Source organism: Amblyraja radiata, chromosome 9, assembly GCF_010909765.2.
Source record: "Amblyraja radiata isolate CabotCenter1 chromosome 9, sAmbRad1.1.pri, whole genome shotgun sequence".
Lineage (NCBI taxonomy): Eukaryota > Metazoa > Chordata > Chondrichthyes > Rajiformes > Rajidae > Amblyraja > Amblyraja radiata.
The window spans coordinates 41672660-41693836 of NC_045964.1; the positions used below are offsets into that span (position 1 = coordinate 41672660).

The window sequence follows — 21177 nt, forward strand, 5'->3', positions numbered from 1 at the left end:
TCCTACACCCACACACTCTTTCTTAAATGTAATAATAATCTCGGAATTTATTTGACTTTGTTTTTGTTTTCATTTAAGAGCCTGAAATTGAGGGGTTTTCATGCTGAAATAACATTTGGAATGGAAGTGTGAATTATGACGCAAAAGTAGATCAACCTTGAAATTTGCCATAAATGTCCCATTCCTAAAACTACCGTGAGCTCAATGGTTTTACGCTTTTTGGTGCTCAATAATTTTCTCCAGTTAAATATTTCAAAATATGGCCTCTCGTACATACAGGTTCAGACATTCATTCTCATTGGGTGATAGTAAATATGCTTTATAGAACATGGAACAATACAGCACAGGAATAGGCCCTTTGGCCCACAAAGTCCATGCCAAACATAATATCAAGCTGAAGAAGGGTTTCGGCCCGAAACGTCTGAAGAAGGGTTTCGGCCCGAAACGTCGCCTGAGTCTGAAGAAGGGTTTCGGCCCGAAACGTCGCCTATTTCCTTCGCTCCATAGATGCTGCTGCACCCGCTGAGTTTCCCCAGCAATTTTGTGTACCTTCGATATTCCAGCATCTGCAGTTCCCTTTTGAACATAATATCAAGCTGAACTAATCTCCTCTACCAGCACATTATTTATAGACTCACTATTGTGTTATAACCTGCCTCCAAAATTCATTCCACAAATTAATTGTTCTGTATCATAGTATGAAACTAAACTGCACTTTTCAAATATATCGTATTGTATAGGTTTATTATTGTCATGTATATCGAATTACAGTGAAAATCCTTTGTTTGAATGCTACCCAGTAGCATCAAATCATACTCTATGTGAATATAATCATGTCATACACAAGTACAACAGATACAGCAAAGAGAAAAATACTCAAGTGCAGAATATTGGTTTACAATGTTACGGCATTACAATTTGCAGATGATACAAAAGTGGGTGGTTTTGCAGATAGTGAAGTTGGCTGTGAAAAATTGCAGCAGGATCTTGATCAATTGGCCAAGTGGGCTGAGGTATGGTTGATGAAATTTAATGCAGAACAATGCGAGGTGTTGCATTTTGGGAAGTCTAACATGGTCTGTGGATGGTAGGGCTCTGGGTAGTGTTGTAGAGCAGAGTGATCTAGGGGTACAGGTGCATAGCTCCCTGAAGGTGGAGTCGCAGGTAGATCGGGTGGTCAAAAAGGCGTTTGCACATTGGCCTTCATCAGTCAGAGTATTGAGTATAGAAGTTGGAAGGTCACGTTGCAGTTGTATAAGACGTTGGTGAGGCCACATTAAGAGTATTGTGTTCAGTTCTGGGCACTATATTATAGGAAAGATATTGTCAATCTGGAAAGGGTACAGAGATGATTTACGAGGATGGTGTCAGGACTAGAACGTGTGAGCTATAGGGAGCGGTTGAGTAGGCTGGGACTCTATTACTTGGAGTGCAGGAGGATGAGGGGTGATCTTATAGTGGTGTTTAACATCATGGGAGGAATAGATCGGGTAGATGCGCAGTCTCTTGCCCAGAGTAGGTGACTCAAGGACCAGGATATAGTTGAATATCTTATTGAAAATAAAGACATGGTTCCAACTGGAAAGCATCATAAAAGTTAATTGCCAATAAAAACAAATGGGAAGTTGGAAGAAACATTTGTAATCCAGCGAATGATTAAAATGTGGAATTCATTACCACAAAACTGGTTGACATTAAAATATATATATTTCCGAGAGGAAGCTGAGTAAGCAGCAATGATTTTGTATTCAGTTGTCTTCAGTGTGGAAAAAGGATGGCACAGTGGTATTGGTAGAGTCGAGCTCCCACTACCCAGGATCAATCCTTACCTCTGGTGGGGTTGCTCTTCTCCCTATGATATTATAGTTGTCCTCTGGGAGTTCTAACTTCCTCCCACATCCAAAGTTTGTGGGCTTGTTGCTTAATTGACCACTGTAAATTGCCAGTGTCTGATAGATTCAGGAATGAGTTGATAGGAATGTGCAGAGATTAAAATAAGTGCCATGTCAATGGGTGACTGATGGTTTGAGGGAGACATTGGGAGAAAAGGCCTGTCCTCTGCTTTGTTGGATAGATTCATTATTAAGATTAAGACTTATGTGGTCTTAAATCACAGGCCAATTAAGGCAAATGTCCATTTCAAGGATGTAAATTTTACGTACTTCTGTGTGATTTTGGATAAAAACCATGTCAGTAAATTATTACCACGGTTGTGAGTATTGGCAGTTACTATGCACCAGCAAGGAAATCTGATTCTGGACTATTGATCTGATGATGGTTATGTTGTGTCAAAATGCAACTGAGAAACATGTAGGGTGAACTGAAATAATGGAATCGTGGCCTGGACAACAGCACACTCTACAGGATGTCTGTAAACCTCCCCTTCCAGGTTCATAAGTTAGTAGGAGCAGTATTAGGCCATTCAACTCATCAAGTCTACTCTGCAATTCAGTCATGGCTGATCTATCTTTTCCTCTCGAACCCATTCTCCTGCCTTCTCCCCATAACCCCTAAAGCCCTTACTAATCAAGGGTAAGGTTATCTGCAATTTGGGTCTCAACCTGAAATGTCATCTACCCGTGCCCTCTTGAGATGCTGACTAACCCTTGGAGTTGATCCAACACTCTGTAACCAAATGGTTGGAGAATCATACAGCGCAGAAACAGGCCCTTCAGCCCTACTCGTCCATGCCGACCATGATGCCTATCTATACCAATCCCATTTGCCTGCGTGTGTCCATTCTTCCTCTATCCTAACCATGTATCTGTTCAAATGTCTTTCAAAGATGACAACCTCCTCTGGCATTTCGTTCCAGTTTTATTTCATTCTGATGAAATAAAATTCAGGAGTACCTGAAAAATTTACAAACACATTCTGAAAGAGAGGGTGAGGTACAGAAGTAGATAGAATATAGGATAAATAGCTAGTTGCAGTTATTGTTGCAAAAATAATTACTTGTATACAATGGTTCAATAGTTCAATGGTACTTTGTCACCTGTTCCTAAGCACCTATTTAATTTCTAGTTCTATAGATGCTGCAAAGTGTGTTTAGAATATAATTGTGACAGACCATGAGTAAATTTAAAAACTGATGAAACATTGGCTGAGCAAGATGAAATCAACCTCTCATAACCTGTAGTTAAAATGTGATGTTTGCAATGGAGAGCATTTATTTCTCTTAGTCGTATGAGCCTTTTGGACAAAGCTGACAAGCTTACGTCATTAAGAGTAAAACCTAGTCAAGATAACAACAATGGATCCCAAAATGAGGCATATGTCATTGTGGCCGAGGTATCGTCCACAGTGACACACTCACACTACATTGCCATCTGAGACGGGGAAGTTATTCAGGTTAATGCATTTGTTGTGGACATTGAATGCTGTCCACTGACTCCCAAGAAACTCACCCATGCACTATATATTTGAAGGAGACGATTTCTGCAATCTGAAACTTCAATTATGCCTGAAGAAGGGTCCGGACTGAAACATCGTCTATCCAAGTCCTTTAGATATGCTGCCAGACCCACTGTGACTCTAGTACGTTGTGTTCTCAAGCAAGTATCCAAATCTGAGGTTCCTTGTGTGTGCAATCCAGTAATTATGCTTTTTTTAAGCTGTACAATTGAACATTGAATTTTTACACCAGGTTGGACAACTGATTCTGGCTCATTGTGTCATGCTGGAAACCTGAGCAGATGCTCCCCAGGGTGGATGCCATGTTTCCAGGATCAGACCCACATCTGAGCGCATCTCCTTGTGCCGAGTGAAACTCAGCCACTTTGTTCCAAAGTTCCCTCACATTGAGCATTAAAAATCCAGGTTTGTGGGTTAATCGGCCTCTCTAAATGGCCCCTAACGTATAGGGAGTGGATGAGAAAGTTGGATAAAATAGAATTGGTGTAGACAAGCGATCGATGGTCGGTGTGAACTTGGTGAACTTAAGGGCCTGTTTCTATGTTGTATTTTTAAACTAAACTACAGTTAAGGTAATCGAAATTGGCTCCTGTTACAGAGAAAATAGAATTTACTGTTAATGGCCCTTGGTTCTGTTTAGCGGGCAGTGGCTAATCATCCATCTTGTACTCATCGTTCTTAATGCTGGAGATTCTGTCTCATGAGAGACTATCATTCTTAATTATAATTTAGGCTTACATTGAATTATGTTCCCTGGTTTAAGTAATCGTGTGGGTTTGCTCCAGGTGCTCCAATTTCCTCCCACACTCCAATGACGTATAGGTTTATAGGTTAATTGGTGTCTGCAAATTGTAAAATGTCCGAAGTGTGTAGGATAGAACAAGTGTACGAGGTGATCACTGATCTGCATGGGCTCCTTGGGCCGAAGGGCCTGTTTCCACGCTATATCTCCAAAGTCTAGTCAAAAATTTAATTTATATATATTCTGAAATGTTCCCCAGAGATGCTGCCTGACTCATTGAGTTACTTTCTGAATTTTTTTTGTAAATCAGCATATCCAACTCCTTTTGTCTACAATATTGCATATTGCTATTTCCAGTTTTTAAGTTGGTTAAGTGTTAATTGATCTGAAGAAAAGCCATAAATCAACCAAATGTGTATTCACTAATGACAATTGCAGTGCTTACGAGCATCACTATCTGCCCACACTGATGAATTCTCAAGGCCATGCATATTAGCTCATTTATACACCCTCTGTTAATTGGATTTTTGTACCACATTGGCAGCGCGCTACATAAGTGGTGCAAATATGTTTACTCCACTCTCAACGTGTGTTGAAAATGCCGTCCATCTAATCAGACAGCTTGCAAATCAGGCTGATCCTAATAAGCCCTATGTAAATGGTTTACATTCTATGTCTGACTGTGCAACATGGTGCCTGGCCACCCACAGGAAGAAGATGCAATGTAAGTGCAGCAGAAAATCAGGTTTACTTCAGATCAGTAGGAATAAACCGAACTTGATCTCCAGTGTGACCAGAGTGCGCTGAATGTTGATTACAGTTAATTGCTTAGGGCAAGCTGTGAGGACAGGATGGGGTTTTTTTCTCGGTAAGAGTGAACACAGAAGTAAGCAAATGTGATTTGGATTGATACATCACGGTGTGTTGAATTGCACCGTGTGTAACTTTAAAGCAGTTAGAATAATTAACACAGGACTGCAAAAGACTGACTCTAATCTTGGTAATGTTGCATTGGTGAGAGGCTTATCTAAAACCTGGAGCGTAATTAAGAACTTAACACGTTGTGAGAGGAAAATGATGATAGCCAAAATCTGCTGCCCAGTTTTTGTTGTAAGTATAAAACTAGTAATGCAAAATAAACAATAGACAATAGGTGCAGGAGTAGGCCATTTGGCTCTTCGAGCCAGCACCGCCATTCAATGTGATCATGGCTGATCAACCCCAATCAGTACCCCGTTCCTGTATTCTCCCCATATCCCCTGACTCTGCTGTCTTAAAGGGCCTGTCCCACTTTCACGACCTAATTCTTTACTCTCAAACCTTTCTTGATGTCCTCTGAAGGAGGGCTATATGTATGTATTTATGTATGTACTTAATCTATGAACCAATGTTATATAACGTTAGTACCTCCACCAATGTAAAGCACTTTGGCCAACGAGAGTTGTTTTTTAATTGTGCTATAGAAATAAAAGTGACTTGACTTGACTTGACTAATTCACGAACTTTTTAACTCGTGGACATTTTTCATCATGCTAGAAAAAATGCCCCAACCTGCTTGATGCCACGAGTACCTATGACTAGCATCACGGCCTGCTACGACCTACATACGACCTCCTACGACCTCCTACGACCTTGTGACGACCATGCTGCGAGTATGAGTCAAGGGCAAACTCGGCAGAGGTCGTGAATTAGGTCGTGAAAGTGGGACAGGCCCTTTAAGAGCCCTATCTAGCTTTCTCTTGAAAGTATCCAAAGAACCGGCCTCCACCGCCCTCTGAGGCAGATAACTCCACAGACTCACAACTCTCTGTGTGAAAAAGTATTTCCTCATCTCCATTCTAAATGGCTTACCCCTTATTCTTAAACTGTGCCCCTGGTTCTGGACTCCCCCAACATCGGGAACATGTTTCCTGCCTCTAGCATGTCCAAACCCTTTAAAATCGTATATGTTTCAATAAGATATCCTCTCATCCTAAATTCCAGAGCATACAAGCCCAGCTGCTCCATTCTCTCAGCATTTGACTTGTCCTGCCATCCCGGGAATTAACCTTGTAAACCTACGCTGCACTCCCTCAATAGCAAGAATGTCCTTCCTCAAATTAGGAGACCAAAACTGCACACAATACTCCAGGTGTGGTCTCACTAGGGCCCTGTACAACTGCAGAAGGATCTCTTTGCTTCTTTACTGAACTCCTCTTGTTATGAAGGCCAACACTTTCTTCACTGCCTGCTGTACCTGCATGCTTACGTAGCCCTTTATAATTGGGGATAATAAGACAAAAAAAGAACTCTACATTGCAACTCTCTGTGTAGCAATAGCCATGGGGAATTGAGCCACTCTGCCTATTTCTCTATTAAATTAGATTCTGCCTCGTAAATTCCAACTCCCTTTGTGATCAATTTTACAGACTCACTGCTGGGCATCATGTAAACAACCGGTGCCTTTTTTATTGTTACAGTACATGCAAGATACAGAGCATGTTCAGAAATGTGCACAGCCTGAAATAGGAAATAGGTTGTGTTATTAAAAGGGAAATGTAAGAGGCAAGAGACAATGTGAGAGTCAAGCGTGTTTAATTTTCATATGTACCCATATGAACAATGGAATCAGTCATTTTGGAGAGTGTTAGCATATGTGGAGACCACATTCCCTGGGGCTTCATGGTCAGAGCTCATCTCTTTGGCACACAACTGAGGTCTGAAGAAAGGGCTCGATCCTATTCCTTTTCCCTAAAGATGCTGCCTGACCCGCTGAGTTACTCCAGCTTTTTGTGTCTATCTTCAGCTTCATATTACACTGACAGCATCCTTGGGGGCTTCCTCAAGCTCTCTCCTATATATGAGCTAGCCCTGTTACCTCCATACACACCAACATGGCATCTCCCAGTGGTCATGAGAATGGCTCTCCAGTAAAGGATGTTCAATGCATGTGTTGTTACCTCTCAGGGTCATATTGTGGCATCTGTCTTTGCCTCAAGGCAGCAACAAAAGCAGCACGGCAGCACAACAAGTGGATCCACTGCCCCACAGCGCTAGAGAACCAGGTTCAATCCTGACCTTGTGTGCTGTTTGTTTGGAGTTTATACCTTCTCCCTGTGACAGCGTGAGTTTCCTTTGGGTGCTCCAGTTACCTCCCACCTCCCAAAAACTTGTGGGTTTGTAGCTTAATTGGCCTCTGGAAATTGGGCTTAGTCTGTAGGAAGTGGATTTGAAGGTGGGATAACATAGAACTGGTGTGAATGGGTGATCGATGATTGGTTTAGCTCAGAATGACTTGTTTTTATTCTGTATCTTTCAATCATTTCAATCAATCAAGTCTGTTGCCCAATGTCATTGAATCGTAACTGCTATTTACAGAATCACCCAGCTCATAAAGACTATCCAGAGGCAGCAAGTAAATACTGTTCTGCCTCTGTGCACATAGGCTAATGCCTCAGCCTCGTACTTCTATTCTTCTACTCCACATAGTCCACATTCCCACTTTGTGCACCTCCTCTGTCGATTGATACCCACTGTGAAAAATACTCTGATTTCTCTCTCTCTTTGCACAACTGGATAACCGCTCACATCCCCTTTGGCTAATCCAACTTTGGATTTTAGACTTTAGAGATACAGCGTGGAAACAGGCTCTTCGACCCACCGAGTCCATGCTAACCAGTGATCCCCGCACAATAACCAACACACACTGGGGACAATTTTAGAAACATAGAAACCGCTGCGCCTTCGTGCCGTCCAACTACTACTGATAGATCTGCCTAACCCTCTTTTATTATTCTCAGCTTAAAGTTCCTCCTAATTTGTCCTACATTTCACCCTGCAAGCCATGGTCATGATGAGAAACTAAGGTCCCATTAAATGCTCCAGGGATTATTCTCTTCGCTTCCTAATGAAATGCATCACAAAAGCAACATATTTTTATGTTTAATCTCTTGAAGGCAATTTTATCAAATATGTGGTAGGCATATGTTTTAGATAATTTAGCAAACATTCATAAATATTCTTATACTCTCAAAATAAAGCATCATGAATTGTTTGTTTCGTCTATTTGCTCCATTTGAGGAAATAAAACATGACGTTCCAACAACAGTCACGACAAATGTTACATTTGGAAAGTTCTGAACATTTACGGCCACATGGTTCCGTAAATGGTATCTCAAATTCCTGGGCTATTTATATTTTCAAACTCAAATAGTTTAAATAAAAAGAATAATCAGAAAGGAAATTGCTCAAATGGTGATAAATTACTAATTTAAGTACCGCTGCAGGTTCTACCAATGATTAAAATCTTGCAGTTAAACCAACGTTAATTCTCCTGACCTCCACTGCATTTGAATTGTTGACGTTTGTCTGAGCAAAATTGTCTCTATTTAAATAATGTGATGACCAGATTCTTTGAGGTTAGCCACAATGTTTGTTGTTTCACTTCAGGTTTATCTATCCACACATCACTAAGGTTCAATTTGTCTTTCCTAATATGACCATGTCCTGAGCTTCCAACCACTGAAGGCCGGGAATCGGAGAGGAGGATGGTCGGAATCGGCAACGGACGCTGGACAAAAGGCCCAATAATAAGAACCAGGGGCCCTTACCGTCCGCGCCCTCACTGTCGCCTGCAGGGGGCACCCCTCTGGGAACAAGGGTTGAAGAAAATCATGCAAGGAGAGGGACGATGATTGGGGGACGGCCATAATAGAGGTGACAGCTGTAATGGGCCTTTATGGCCAGCTGCAACTGGGACTGTAAAATGGCACCAAAATGGGGACGCTTGCATATAGAATCAGTGGGCTGTTTCGTGTATTCTGTACTAATCGGGGGATTGTGCTCATGTATGGTGATAGTCTTGCAAAAAAAAGTATTTCACTGTACCTTGGTACATGTATTAATAAAGAAATGATTGAACCATTGAACCCTTGAACTACATATCCATCTAACCACGGGACATCAGTCATTTCATGACAAAGGTCACTTCAGGTGCCTGACCTCACATGCTGTCTGTGTGGAGTTTGCATGTTCTCCGTGTGACCGCAGGAGTTTCCGGGTGCTCCAGTCCCCTCCCAAATCCCAAAAGACGTGTGGGTTTGCAGGTCAATTGGCCTGTGTAAATTGCTGTGAATGTGCAGAGTGCGGATGAGAAACAGAAGACCTAGATTTTTCTTGATTCTTGATTATTCCAATACTTCGAATAACCAACAGCATGAATCCCATTTTATTCTCTCCACATTCCCATCAAATTCCTCTAGATTCTACCCCTCACCAACACATCAGGAGGAAATTACAGTGGCCAATTAATGCACCTAGTCACGCATCTCTAGGATGTGGGAAGAAACCCACCCAGTTACATACAGGGAGTACGTGCATACTCCACATAGTCAGGAATGAAGATCAAGGTTGACCACGGGTCATTGCACCGTTAGGCAGCAGCTCTATGAGTCGCAGCATTGTGCTGTCCGCTTCTGGTCACCTATATCTACCCATTTATTTTACATTCAACTATTGATCACACTCAACAAGGATGAAACTCTGTACATTGCCCTAAAGAATTCTGCCTCTTTATCATCCAGGGGCCAGCACGTCATTGCAATCACAAAGAAAGCTCATCGATGCCTCTACTTCCTTAGAAGATTAAGGAGATTCAGTAAGTTGATGAATACTCTATCAAACTTCTACTAGTGTACAGGTGAGAGCATACTGACTGGTTACATCACAGCCTGGTTCGGAACTTGAATGCCCTAGAATGTAAGAGACCACAGAGAATAGTAGACACTGCCCAGTCCTTCATGGGTACTGCCCTCCCCACCATCAAAGATAATCTACAGGAGATACCACCTCGAAAAGGCAGCCAATATCATCAAAGACTCACACCACCCTGGTCATGCTCTCATTTCACACCTACCATCGGGAAAAAAGTGAACGGGTTATTTTCACAATGGCAGGCAGTGACTAGTGGGGTACTGCAAGGCTCAGTGCTGGGACCCCAGCTATTTACAATATATATTAATGATTTGGACGAGGGAATTGAATGCAACATCTCCAAGTTTGTGGATGATACAAAGCTGGTGACTTGGATAGGCTGGATGAGTGAGCAAATGTATGGCAGATGCAGTATAATGTGGATAAATGTGAGGTTATCCACTTTGGTGGCAAAAACAGGAAAGTAGACTGCTATCTAAATGGTAGCCGATTAGGAAAAGGGGAGATGCAACGAGACCTGGGTGTCATAGTACACCAGTCATTGAAAGTGGGCATGCAGGTGCAGCAGGCAGTGAAGAAAGCGAATGGTATGTTAGCATTCATAGCAAAAGGATTTGAGTATAGGAGCAGGGAGGTTCTACTGCAGTTGTACATGGTCTTGGCGAGACCACACCTGGAGTATTGCGTACAGTTTTGGTCTCCAAATCTGAGGAAAGGCATTCTTGCCATAGAGGGAGTACAGAGAAGGTTCACCAGACTAATTCCTGGGATGTCAGGACTTTTTTATGAAGAAAGACTGGATAGACTCGGCTTGTACTCGCTAGAATTTAGGAGATTGAGGGGGGATCTTATAGAAACTTACAAAATTCTTAAGGGGTTGGACAGGCTAGATGCAGGAAGATTGTTCCCGATGTTGGGGAAGTCCAGGACAAGGGGTCACAATTTAAGGATAAAGGGGAAATCCTTTGGGACCGAGATGAGAAAAGCATTTTTCACACAGAGAGTGGTGAATCTCTGGAACTCTCTGCCATGGAAGGTAGTTGAGGCCAGTTCATTGGCTATATTTAAGAGGAAGTTAGATGTGGCCCTTGTGGCTAAAGGGATCAGGGGGTATGGAGTGAAGGCAGGTACAGGATACTGAGTTGGATGATCAGCCATGATCATATTGAATGCCGGAGCAGGCTCGAAGGGCTGAATGGCCTACTCCTGCACCTATTTTCTATGATTCTATGAAAAGCTGTCCATCAGGTTCAAGAACAGCTTCTTCCCATCAACTATCAGGCTTTTGAGCACTGCACAACACTAATCATAACAACTAAGAACTTCGATAGACGGTGTCTTTGGATGTACTGTGGACTTTGGATTTCACACTCTTATGGTCACCTAGTATTACATTGTAATTTTGATAATCGCAAATTTTTCTGTGTGTCATTGTGTTTCACTATTATCCTAACATATTACAATTAAACATTCCTAATTCTCTTCATTCCTCCAAGTGGGTCCTTTTAAAAATTTCTATTTCACCTGATATTTTTCCCTGGCTCAATGTCAGTGCCTGATATCACTTTTATTCTGCACTTGTTTTTTCTCCTCTGCTCTATCTATTATACTTGAGATTGACGATTGTATTTATGTATAGATAATAGTATCTCTGGATATAATGCAAAACAATGCTATTCACTGTACCTTAGTACATGTGACAATAATAAACCTAAACCTAAACCTATGGTACACCTTGCATTGTCTCACTAGTTAAAGATGTTGTATAAATGCTGGTTGCAGTAACTGACTTCCATCATTTGATGCAGTTCTTTGCATTGATTTCAGCAAAATCTATTTTATCCAAGAAGCCATGGATCATTCCAACAGTATTTTGTTTTAATTGCGCAAAACATAATTAAAATGTCGCAAAGCAAAACATAATTAAAATGTTGACTGTTTTGAAACAATCACAGCAACAACCGGCTGTGTTATATGACAAAAATCATGCGGATATATATATAATAATGTAAGGACAGCATAACATCATGTTATATTGAGAGGACATTAGAATGTCAGAGTTGAGGCCCAGCGCAAATTGGAGAAAACGGACCTCATATTTTGCTTGGGTAGCTTACACCCCAGCAGTATGAATATTGACTTATCTAACTTCAAGTAACCCTTGCTTTCCCTCTCTTTCCATCCCTCCCTCTTCCTAGTTCTCCGACCAGTCTGACCATCCCCTTGGTTTAATCTTATCACTGAATGCTTCATTGTTAACTTCTCCTAGCTAACAATGATCTATTCTACATTTTCCTTGACCTTCACCCCCTTTGATGACTCATTTTTCGCCTTCCACTTCCTTTGCATCTCCCTCTCCCTACTCCCAGTCTGAAGAAGGGTCTCCACCCGAATCATCACCCATTCCTTCTCTCCAGAAATGCTGCCTGTCCTGCTGAGTTACTCCAGCATTTTGTGTCTATCTTCAATGTATAGATTCATCTTGTTGCTCCCAAGGAATACATTCCATTCTCGGATTAAACCTGACAAATTTCATAATAAATGTGTTGGTTCTTAACTAGGTCACCACGTGGTGGTTCTCTCTGCTCAACCTTCAGATTCTGTGATTCTGTACTCCCTACTGATACCCATGGAACACAAGCTTCTGTCAACACAGATTAGAGTCACAGGTTCATGGAGTCACATCATGGAAACAGGCCCTGCAGCCCAACTTGTCAATGCTGACCAAGATGCCTCATTTAAGCTAGACCCATTTGCCCATATTTGTCCCACATCCCTCTAAACAATTACTATCCTTTTATTTTATTTAAAAAAACATGTATAATATTTTATTGCTTACATAGTTTTATACAAAACAGCTATATGTTTTGTATTGCAATTTAAGTATCAAAGCTCAGTGATTCTCTGTTCATATAGCATAACCTGATGTGTACATAACAGTTAGTGTTTTCCTTTACAAAAACAAAATAAGGATTCTGGATTTTTTTTAATTGTTTTCTAGATTAATGCATTTATTATTCTTACTTCCCCATTATTTTTTTTCCATATGAAAATAAGACAGTTTTCACTAGACCACTGACAAAAAAAACCTTTTTAATCATGGCGCAGTGAAGTGACCATATTCCCCCTTTGTCTGAACAAGCTGTGAACCGTTTATATTCTTCCTTTCACTGCCAAAGTGCTTCATGCAGTGACTCAATTGGAACCTGTTTTTATAGCATTTGCTGCAACATTGTTTCTGCCAATAGAGTTATCATATTTCAGTGGCAGTCACACGGGAATGTCGCTGGCATTGATGGTACTCACAAGCTTCTCCACCAAGACAAGGTGGCGATCCTTGGAGAAAAAGGCTTTTTACTAACTTAGGGAAACACAGCTTTCTTATCTATTTCTGTTCATACAGTCATTATTCCTTTATTCCCATAGTCATTTTTTGCACAGTCTGGGTGACACAGTGTCACAGCTAGCTGATAGAACTGCTGCCTCACACACCAGAGACCCGGGTTCGATCCTGACCTCGGGTACTGTCTGTGTGCAGTTTGCAGGTTTGCAGGTTACCTTGTGGATTTCCTCCGGATATTCGGGTTTTCTCCCACACCCCAAAGACGTGCGGGTTTGTATATTAATTTGGCCTCTGTAATTTATCCCTAGTGTGAAAGTGGGCTAACATAGAGCAACATAGAGCAAGTATGAATGAGTGATTGATGATAGGTATTGGCTCAGTGGGCCAAAGGGCCAGTTTCCATGCCGTATTGGTCAATCAATCAGCATGCAGACTTATCCAATCTTATACATTGTCATTTGTTTCTTTTAGACTTCATTTGCTGTGATTGCATCAAGTCACCTCGGCCGATAAACGTCACTGCATTGCAAAAGCGAACACCTTTCAGAAGCACATCACCACCAGCAAAGAGTTCTTGGAATTCTGGGGGGAGTGAAATGGAAAAGTGCTATATATTTCTAGGTCTCCCATATTTTAATCTCTTATTTTGACCATTAACTCTCTGTCAGAACTTTCTGCCAGGAAGACACATATGGTCAGAGGGGATAAATTTCCTCTTGCTCGCTACATATATAGCAAAGAGCAACTTTCATCTATTGAGATTTAACCTTTCATTTCAATTTGCTGCCATGATTGGAAGGGGGTTGGACAAAGTTGGATTGTTTTTTCTGGATGGTAGGAGGTTGAGGGGAGACCTGATAGAAATACATAAAATTATGAGGCAGAGATATGGTAGACAGTCAGAACCTTTTTCTAAGGGAAGAAATGTCAGAGACTATAGGGCCCAGCATTAAGGTAAGAGGGGCAAAGGTTAAAGGAGAAGTGTGGGGCAAGTTCTTTACACAGAGGGTGGTGGGTGTTTGGAATGAGTTGCCGGGGAAGGTAGTGGAGGCAGATATGATAGTGGCAGTGCTTTTACATAGGCACATGGAAATGCAGAGGATGGAAGGATATGGATCACGTGCAGGCAGAGGAGATTAGTTCTATTGTTTTCCACATAGGCCGTGTGGACTGAAGGGCCTGTTCATGTACTTTTCTACATTTTTTAATTCCCCTGCTTCAAATTGTAAAGGCCTCCATCAATGTTTTAATCTTCTTTTCCTAGTTCGTTTTTTAATAGTCCCATGTTATTTTATACAACTTATCAGATTTTTCTTTCCTTAATATTTTTCATAACTTCTTCATTTAGCAACAGATGGATTACTTTTGCAATGGAGACTTAATTTTCAGCGGAATGAAACTTAATATCTACAAAACATTTTATTAAACATAAAAAAGATGCACAGTGCTGAAGTAATTCAGCGGGTAAAACAGTATCTCTTGAGAACATGGATAGTGAGCAGTCATATCTGCCAAATTGGGACAACATTTGGAAGTTCTGATCTTTGCACTAAGGCACTGGGCAACCTTGGGCAAAAGTTCTGAGAAATAAATTTCCAAATTATTGGGAACCAAATACTTCACAATTTATGTTCACACATGTTTCATGGGTCAGCAGTGGCGCAGCTGGTAAAGCTGCTGCCCTACAGCACCAAAGACCTCAGGTGCTATCTGTGTGGAGTTTGCACCTTCTCCCTCTGACCACACGTGCTTCCTCTGGGTTTTCTGGTTTCCTCCCAAATCCCAAAGATCTGTGGGTTAGTAGGTTAATAAACCTCTGCAAATTGGCCCTTCTGTGTAAGGAGTGGATGAAAGATTGGGATAAATGGATCTAGTGTGACTAGGTTGGCACGGGCTCAGTGGTCCAAATTTCCTGTTTCCATGCTTAGATGCACAGAGTCTCTTGCCCACAGTAGGTGAATCGAGGACCAGAGGACATAGGCTTAAGGTGAAGGGGAATAAATTTAATAGGAATCTGAGGGGTAACTTTTTCACACAAAGGGTGGTGGGTGTATGGAACAAGTTGCCAGAGGAGGTAGTTGAGGCTGGGACTATCCCAACATTTTAGAAACAGTTAGACAGTACATGTTTTGTTCAGCTTTGGAGGGATATGGACTAAATGCAGGCAGGTGGGACTAGTGTAGCTGTGACATGTTGGCCGGTGTGGGCAATTTGGGCCAAAGGGCCTGTTTCTATGACTCTATGCTGTTTATTTCAATACTATTCAATTATTTTATTGCGAGTTTCACATTTTTCATCTTACAACTGTGCTAAAGTCAAACGAGTTGTTACACTATGTTTCACATAATACTGTCACTAAATACTAACCCTTTGACAGGGGTACATAGATAATGGTCATTAGGAAGAAAATTCAATACCAGATCATTGGCAATATTTCTTTTACTGCATTATTTTAAATAGTATTTCATTCAGGATAATCTGCTTCTCGAATAGGAAAAATGTATTGATCAAAGATAGACACAAAATGCTGGAGTAACTCAGCAGGACAGGCAGCATCTCTGGAGAAAAGGAATGGGTGATGTTTCGGGTCGAGACCCTTCTTCATTCTCTCCAGGGATGCTGCCTGCCCGCTGAGTTATTCCAGCATTTTGTGTCTATCTTTCAACCAGCATCTGCAGTTCCTTCCTACACATAGGATAAATGTATTTCTGGCTCAGTAAATAACCTTTATTTGTGAATAGGCAACGGTAATCTGCCCCTCTTGTGGCATTCCACAAATTAAAAGCACTAAAAACATTTGAAATAGTTCAAAGTAAATTAGATAAATTTCAGTAAGAGGATTATCATTTAAGTAGAAAGAGGCATTGAAACAAATCTAATGTTTCTTTTGAACTCCTTCCAATTCTTGCCTTCTCCCAGAATGCTGATATATTGTGCAGACGTGTATATTCATTTATTTAAACACAAAGAACTGCAGATGCAGATTTACAGAAACAGACACAAAGTGCTGGAGTATCTCAGTATCTCTGGAGAACATGGAGAGGCGATGTTTTGGGTGGGGACCCTTCATCAAACTGATTGTATTGGGGAGGGAGGGGTTGTAAGGAAACTAGAAAAGAGGTAAAGAGGTGGGTGGGCAAAGCCTGGCAATTATTTATTACAGTACAGCACAAGACCTTCAGCCAGCAATGTCTGTGCCGAACATGATACCCAGTTAAACTAATCTTCACTGCCTGCACGAGATCCACAATCCTCCATATCCGTCTATTTTATGATTCTGTGCCCATCTCTCTTTTCTAGCTTTCTCCCTCCAACTACAATCAGTCTGAAGAAGTGTCCCATCCCAAAACATTGCCCATCCATGTTTTCCAGAAATGCTGCCTGACCCGTTGAATTCCTTCATCATTTTGGGTAATATTTTTTTCATTTATTTAACATTGTGTTTGTCATAAGGTCATAAGGTCATAAGTAATTGGCCCTTGTTCTACTTCGCCATCTAATTATGGCTGATCTATCTCTCCCTTCTAACCCCATTATCCTGCTTTCTCCCCATAACTCCTGACACCCATGCTAATCAAGAAACTATCTATCTCTGCTTAAAAAATATCCATTGACTTGGCCTCCACAGCCCTCTGTGACAAATAATTTCACAGATTCTCCACCCTCTGACCAAAGAAATTCCTTCTCATCTCCTTTAATTCTGAGGCTATGGCCTCTAGTCTTAGACTCTCCCACTAGTGAAATCTTCTCCACATCCTCTCTGGAAAATCGGCTCTTCTGCATTTACTGTAAGATAATCCAATAAATGCTCCCAAGGTGCAGGCAACTCACTTTAAAAACCATGCACAAAATCCAAGTGGGAAAATGGTTTGAAGTTTAATTGAATTTAATTAAAGTTCAAGCCAGAAAGAAATATGATAAAAATTTGCTTGGAAGAAATTTTCTCTAAATGATTAGAAGTTTGGAAAAGTATGTTATACCCAAGAGTAACATGAATATTGTTTATGTAAAAGGATTAGAGATGAGTGACATAACCAGAACATATGATGTGGAACTATGCACCAGAGATTTTTTTCTGCTTAGAAGCAAAAATGGAATACATTAATGCAAAATTCATTAGATCATCAAATCTGTTTAAAACCTATTAAGCCATTTCCCTCGCCAGCACAATATTCAAAATTGATTCTGGTCCCACTTGAGTGAAGAAGTGAACCCTGAACTACATCTAATGTAGTATTCGTTTGGTAAAAACCTACTTTTGATTTAGGTTTATCATTGTCACCTGTGAAAAGTTTTGTTTTGCATGCTATACAAACAGATCAGCTATTATGCATAAATACAATCATCGAATACCTTATGACAAACACAGTGTTAAATAAATAAATAAAAAGTACTCAAAATTATGAAGGAATTCAACAAATGGTAGAGCAAAGGGGAAGATACTGTGTGCAGAATGTAGTTCAAGCTTCTGTACCTTCTGCTGAATGGAAGTGGGGAGAAGAAGGGATGACTGGGGTGGGACATGTATTTGATTATGTTGGCTGCTTTTCCAAGGCGGAGTGGTGTTCTTGCGATCTTGGGCAGATCTGTTCCAAAATCAAGCTCTGATGCAACCTGACAGTATGCATTCTATAGTACAACTGTGGAAGTTTGTAAGAGTCACTGGAGAAATGCTGAATTTCCTCAGTCTACTGAAGAAGTAAAAGCGTTGCTGTGCCTTGGCTGTTGCGTCAATGTGGTTGGTCCACGGCAGATTGTTGATAGTGTTAACATGTAATAATGTGAAGTTCTCAACTACCTCCATTTCCACACCATTGATGCTTTTTGGAACATGTACTCCAGCATGCTTCGTAAAGTCAATAAATAACTCTGTTGCCTTGCTGACATTGTGGTGGGGTTATTGGCCTGGCACCATGTTTCTTGCTGGCAAACATTCACCAGTGTATTACTCAGAAGGATTTGTATTAGCATCAGAAACATTGAAAATAAATTTTAATTTAATTTAGAGATTTAATTTAGAAGCTACATGCAACTGCACCAGGTGATCATTGAACATACATAGATCATAGAACAGTACAGCACATGAACAACCCCTTTGCCCCACAATGTCTGTTGTGATCATGATGGCAAGACCAACTCTCATCTGCCTGTGCATAATCCATATCCCTCCTTTCCCTGCTTCTCTCCAAAAGTCTCTTAAATGTCACAATTGTATCTGCCGCCAACATCGCCCCCTCTGCGTAAAATAATTGACCCACACGTCTCCCTTAAATTTTACCTCTCCCACTTTAAATATATGCTCTCTACTATTGATATTTCTATCTTAGGAAAAATGTGACTGTCTACCCTAGCTAAACTGCTCATAATTTTATGTACATCTATCAGGTCTCCCCTCAATCTCTAGCATTCCAGAGAAAACAATCCAAATCTGTCCAACATCCTGTAGCTAATATGCACTAATTCAGGCATCTGGTAAACCTCCTCTGCACCCTTTCCAAAGCCTCTATATCCTTCCTGTAATGGGGGCGACTGGAACTGTACATTATAATCCAAATGCCCCCAAACCAAAGTCCTATAAAGCTGCATTATAACTTTCTGACTTTTATGCCGATCAATGAAGGCCAAGCCTCCCTTGTGGATGCATTTTGGAAAAGTCACACACAGATTCATAACTCAGTGTTTGAAGTTTGTTATGTTGCATTAACAAGACAGGATTACAGAGTAGGTTTCTTTGAAATTACTCAGCATGCAATTCATATAACCTTGCTCCTGCAGCACAGGCAGATAAATTCATAGCACCTTATAGGGCTTAAGGAAAGCAGATCCTACTATAAGTGGCTGGGTTGCTCATGCAGGTTTGAAAGGAAAAGGCGCTACTGCTGTTAGGATGCCTGCAAGGGTAAATAAGGGGTAGATAAGAGCCCGAAGATGGGATCCTACCCTAAACATCGCATGTCCGTTTCCTCTATAGATGCTGCCTGTCCCGCTGTGCTATTCCAGCATTTTGTACTTTGTTTACGACAGATAACAATGCATTTTTTAACAATTGCAACAATGAAACCAGGATGGAAATATCATTTACTAGAGATATAACTTTAAAGCAGATGTGCGGGGCACAGAGGGTGGTGGGTGCCTGGAACGCATTTCCAGGGTTGGTGATAGTGGCATTAAATATATAATAATAATAATAATAATAATAATAATAATAATAATAATAATAATAATAATAATAATAATAATAATAATAATAAACTTTATTACGGACTCAAGGTCCAGACAAGGGGCAACATTACATTAAAAATGCATTGCATATCAAATATCATAAATATATATAAAATCATGGTATATCACATAAAAACATCATAATTTATATATTTTTTAAACCCACAATACTTAAGTTAAAAATCCAGATTAAAAGATGATCAATGTCCTACAACGAGACAACGATACCAGTGTCTCCACAACTGGGATTCGTAGCGTGTAGTGCTAACCCTTATGTTTGATAGTGGCATTAAAGAGACTTTTGGATAGGCACGTGGATATGCAGGGAGTGGAGGCATATGGGTGTTGCGGATCACAAGATTTCTCACTTCTCGCATGAGTTGGGATATTTGGATGGTCTGTGAACAAAATTAGGATGTCAGTGTGGACCCAACAACGATTGCTTGCCGGAAAATATCTGCCGCGTGTTGTGGGGACTTGTTTCGAGGGATCTGGGTTCTTGAGAGAAGTACAAATGTTAGGGGGAAGGACTGCTCTCCGGTGCTGTCAAGGATGGTGAAGTTCATGCAGTTGAATTCACAGCTGGTGCTCCAGTAAATGCCTGTCCCCGAGCAATGTTTTTACCACAGCTTTCAAACTCCTGTGGGGAAGAAGTCATTCTCAGCAACTTTTCCTTTAACTAGTTCCTCCACAAAGAACATTAAACACAGAATGGTTTAACTTCCCCTCCCATTCCCACACTGACTTTTTTGTCCTGGGCCGTCTCCATTGTCAGTGAGGCCCAGCGCAAATTGGAGGAGCAGCATCTCATATTTTGCTTGGACAGCTTACACCCCAGCGGTATGAACATTGACTTCTCTAACTTCAAGTAACCTTTGCTTTCCCTCTCTTCATCCCTCCCCCTTCCCAGTTCTCCAACCAGTTTGACTGTTTCTGACTATATTTTATCTTTGTTTGCTTTGTTGTTACCTTCTCCCAGCTAACAATGATCTATTCTACATTTTCCTTGATCTCCGCTACCTTTGTCCTGTTTTTACACCTTACACATCCTTAACTATGTATCTGCCTCTCTCCTGACATCAGTCTGAAGAAGGGTCTTGACCCGAAACGTCACCCATTCCTGCTCTCCAGAGATGCTGCCTGCCCCAACTCCAGCATTTTGTGTCTATCTACAGAACAGTGCAGCACAGGAACAGGCCCTTCAGCCTACAATATCCATGCTAAACATGATGCCAAGTTAAACTAACTTTCTCTGCCTGCCCATGATCCATATCCCTTCATTTCCTGCATATCTATGTGCCATTTTAAAAGCCTCTTAAATGCCCCTGTCAGGTCTGCCTCCACTACCACCTCTGGCAATATATTCCAGGCACCCAACACTTTCTGTGTAAAATAACTTGTCCCGCACATCTCTTTTAAAATTTCCTACTCACACTTTAAAGCTGTGCATTATTGCCGGCCAGATTTTAACCACCGTGGAACTCCATTAGGAGTTGGGGCTGCCGGTGCGGCTTGGGAGCTTGCTGCTAAAGATAGCAGCAGACGGTGTATTAATATAGCCGCGACTACGTTTCGTATCGCTGCTAAGTGTTAGCCGTGGCCAGGGCAGCGAAAGGCTGCCATAGCGCCTATATAAAATTTTAAACATAGATATGCTGCTGAGGCAGCATACGCTGGTATCAGCATTATAGTCTGCCATAGCGCCTATAAATGTTTAAACATAGAAATGGTGCTGAGGCAGCATACGCTGGTATCAGCATTACAT

At 41.1% G+C, this 21177-nt stretch overlaps 1 long non-coding RNA gene across 1 annotated transcript; it reads right to left on the reverse strand.

The window, feature by feature from the left end:
• Positions 1-3539: 3539 nt before the first annotated feature.
• On the reverse strand, positions 3540-12169 carry LOC116977337. Its single transcript, XR_004413192.1, has 4 exons — positions 12137-12169; positions 11106-11107; positions 6849-6854; positions 3540-3549 (listed from the first exon to the last, which is right to left on the reverse strand). It is a non-coding gene; the product is annotated as an uncharacterized LOC116977337 (long non-coding RNA).
• Between the last annotated feature and the right edge of the window lie 9008 nt (positions 12170-21177).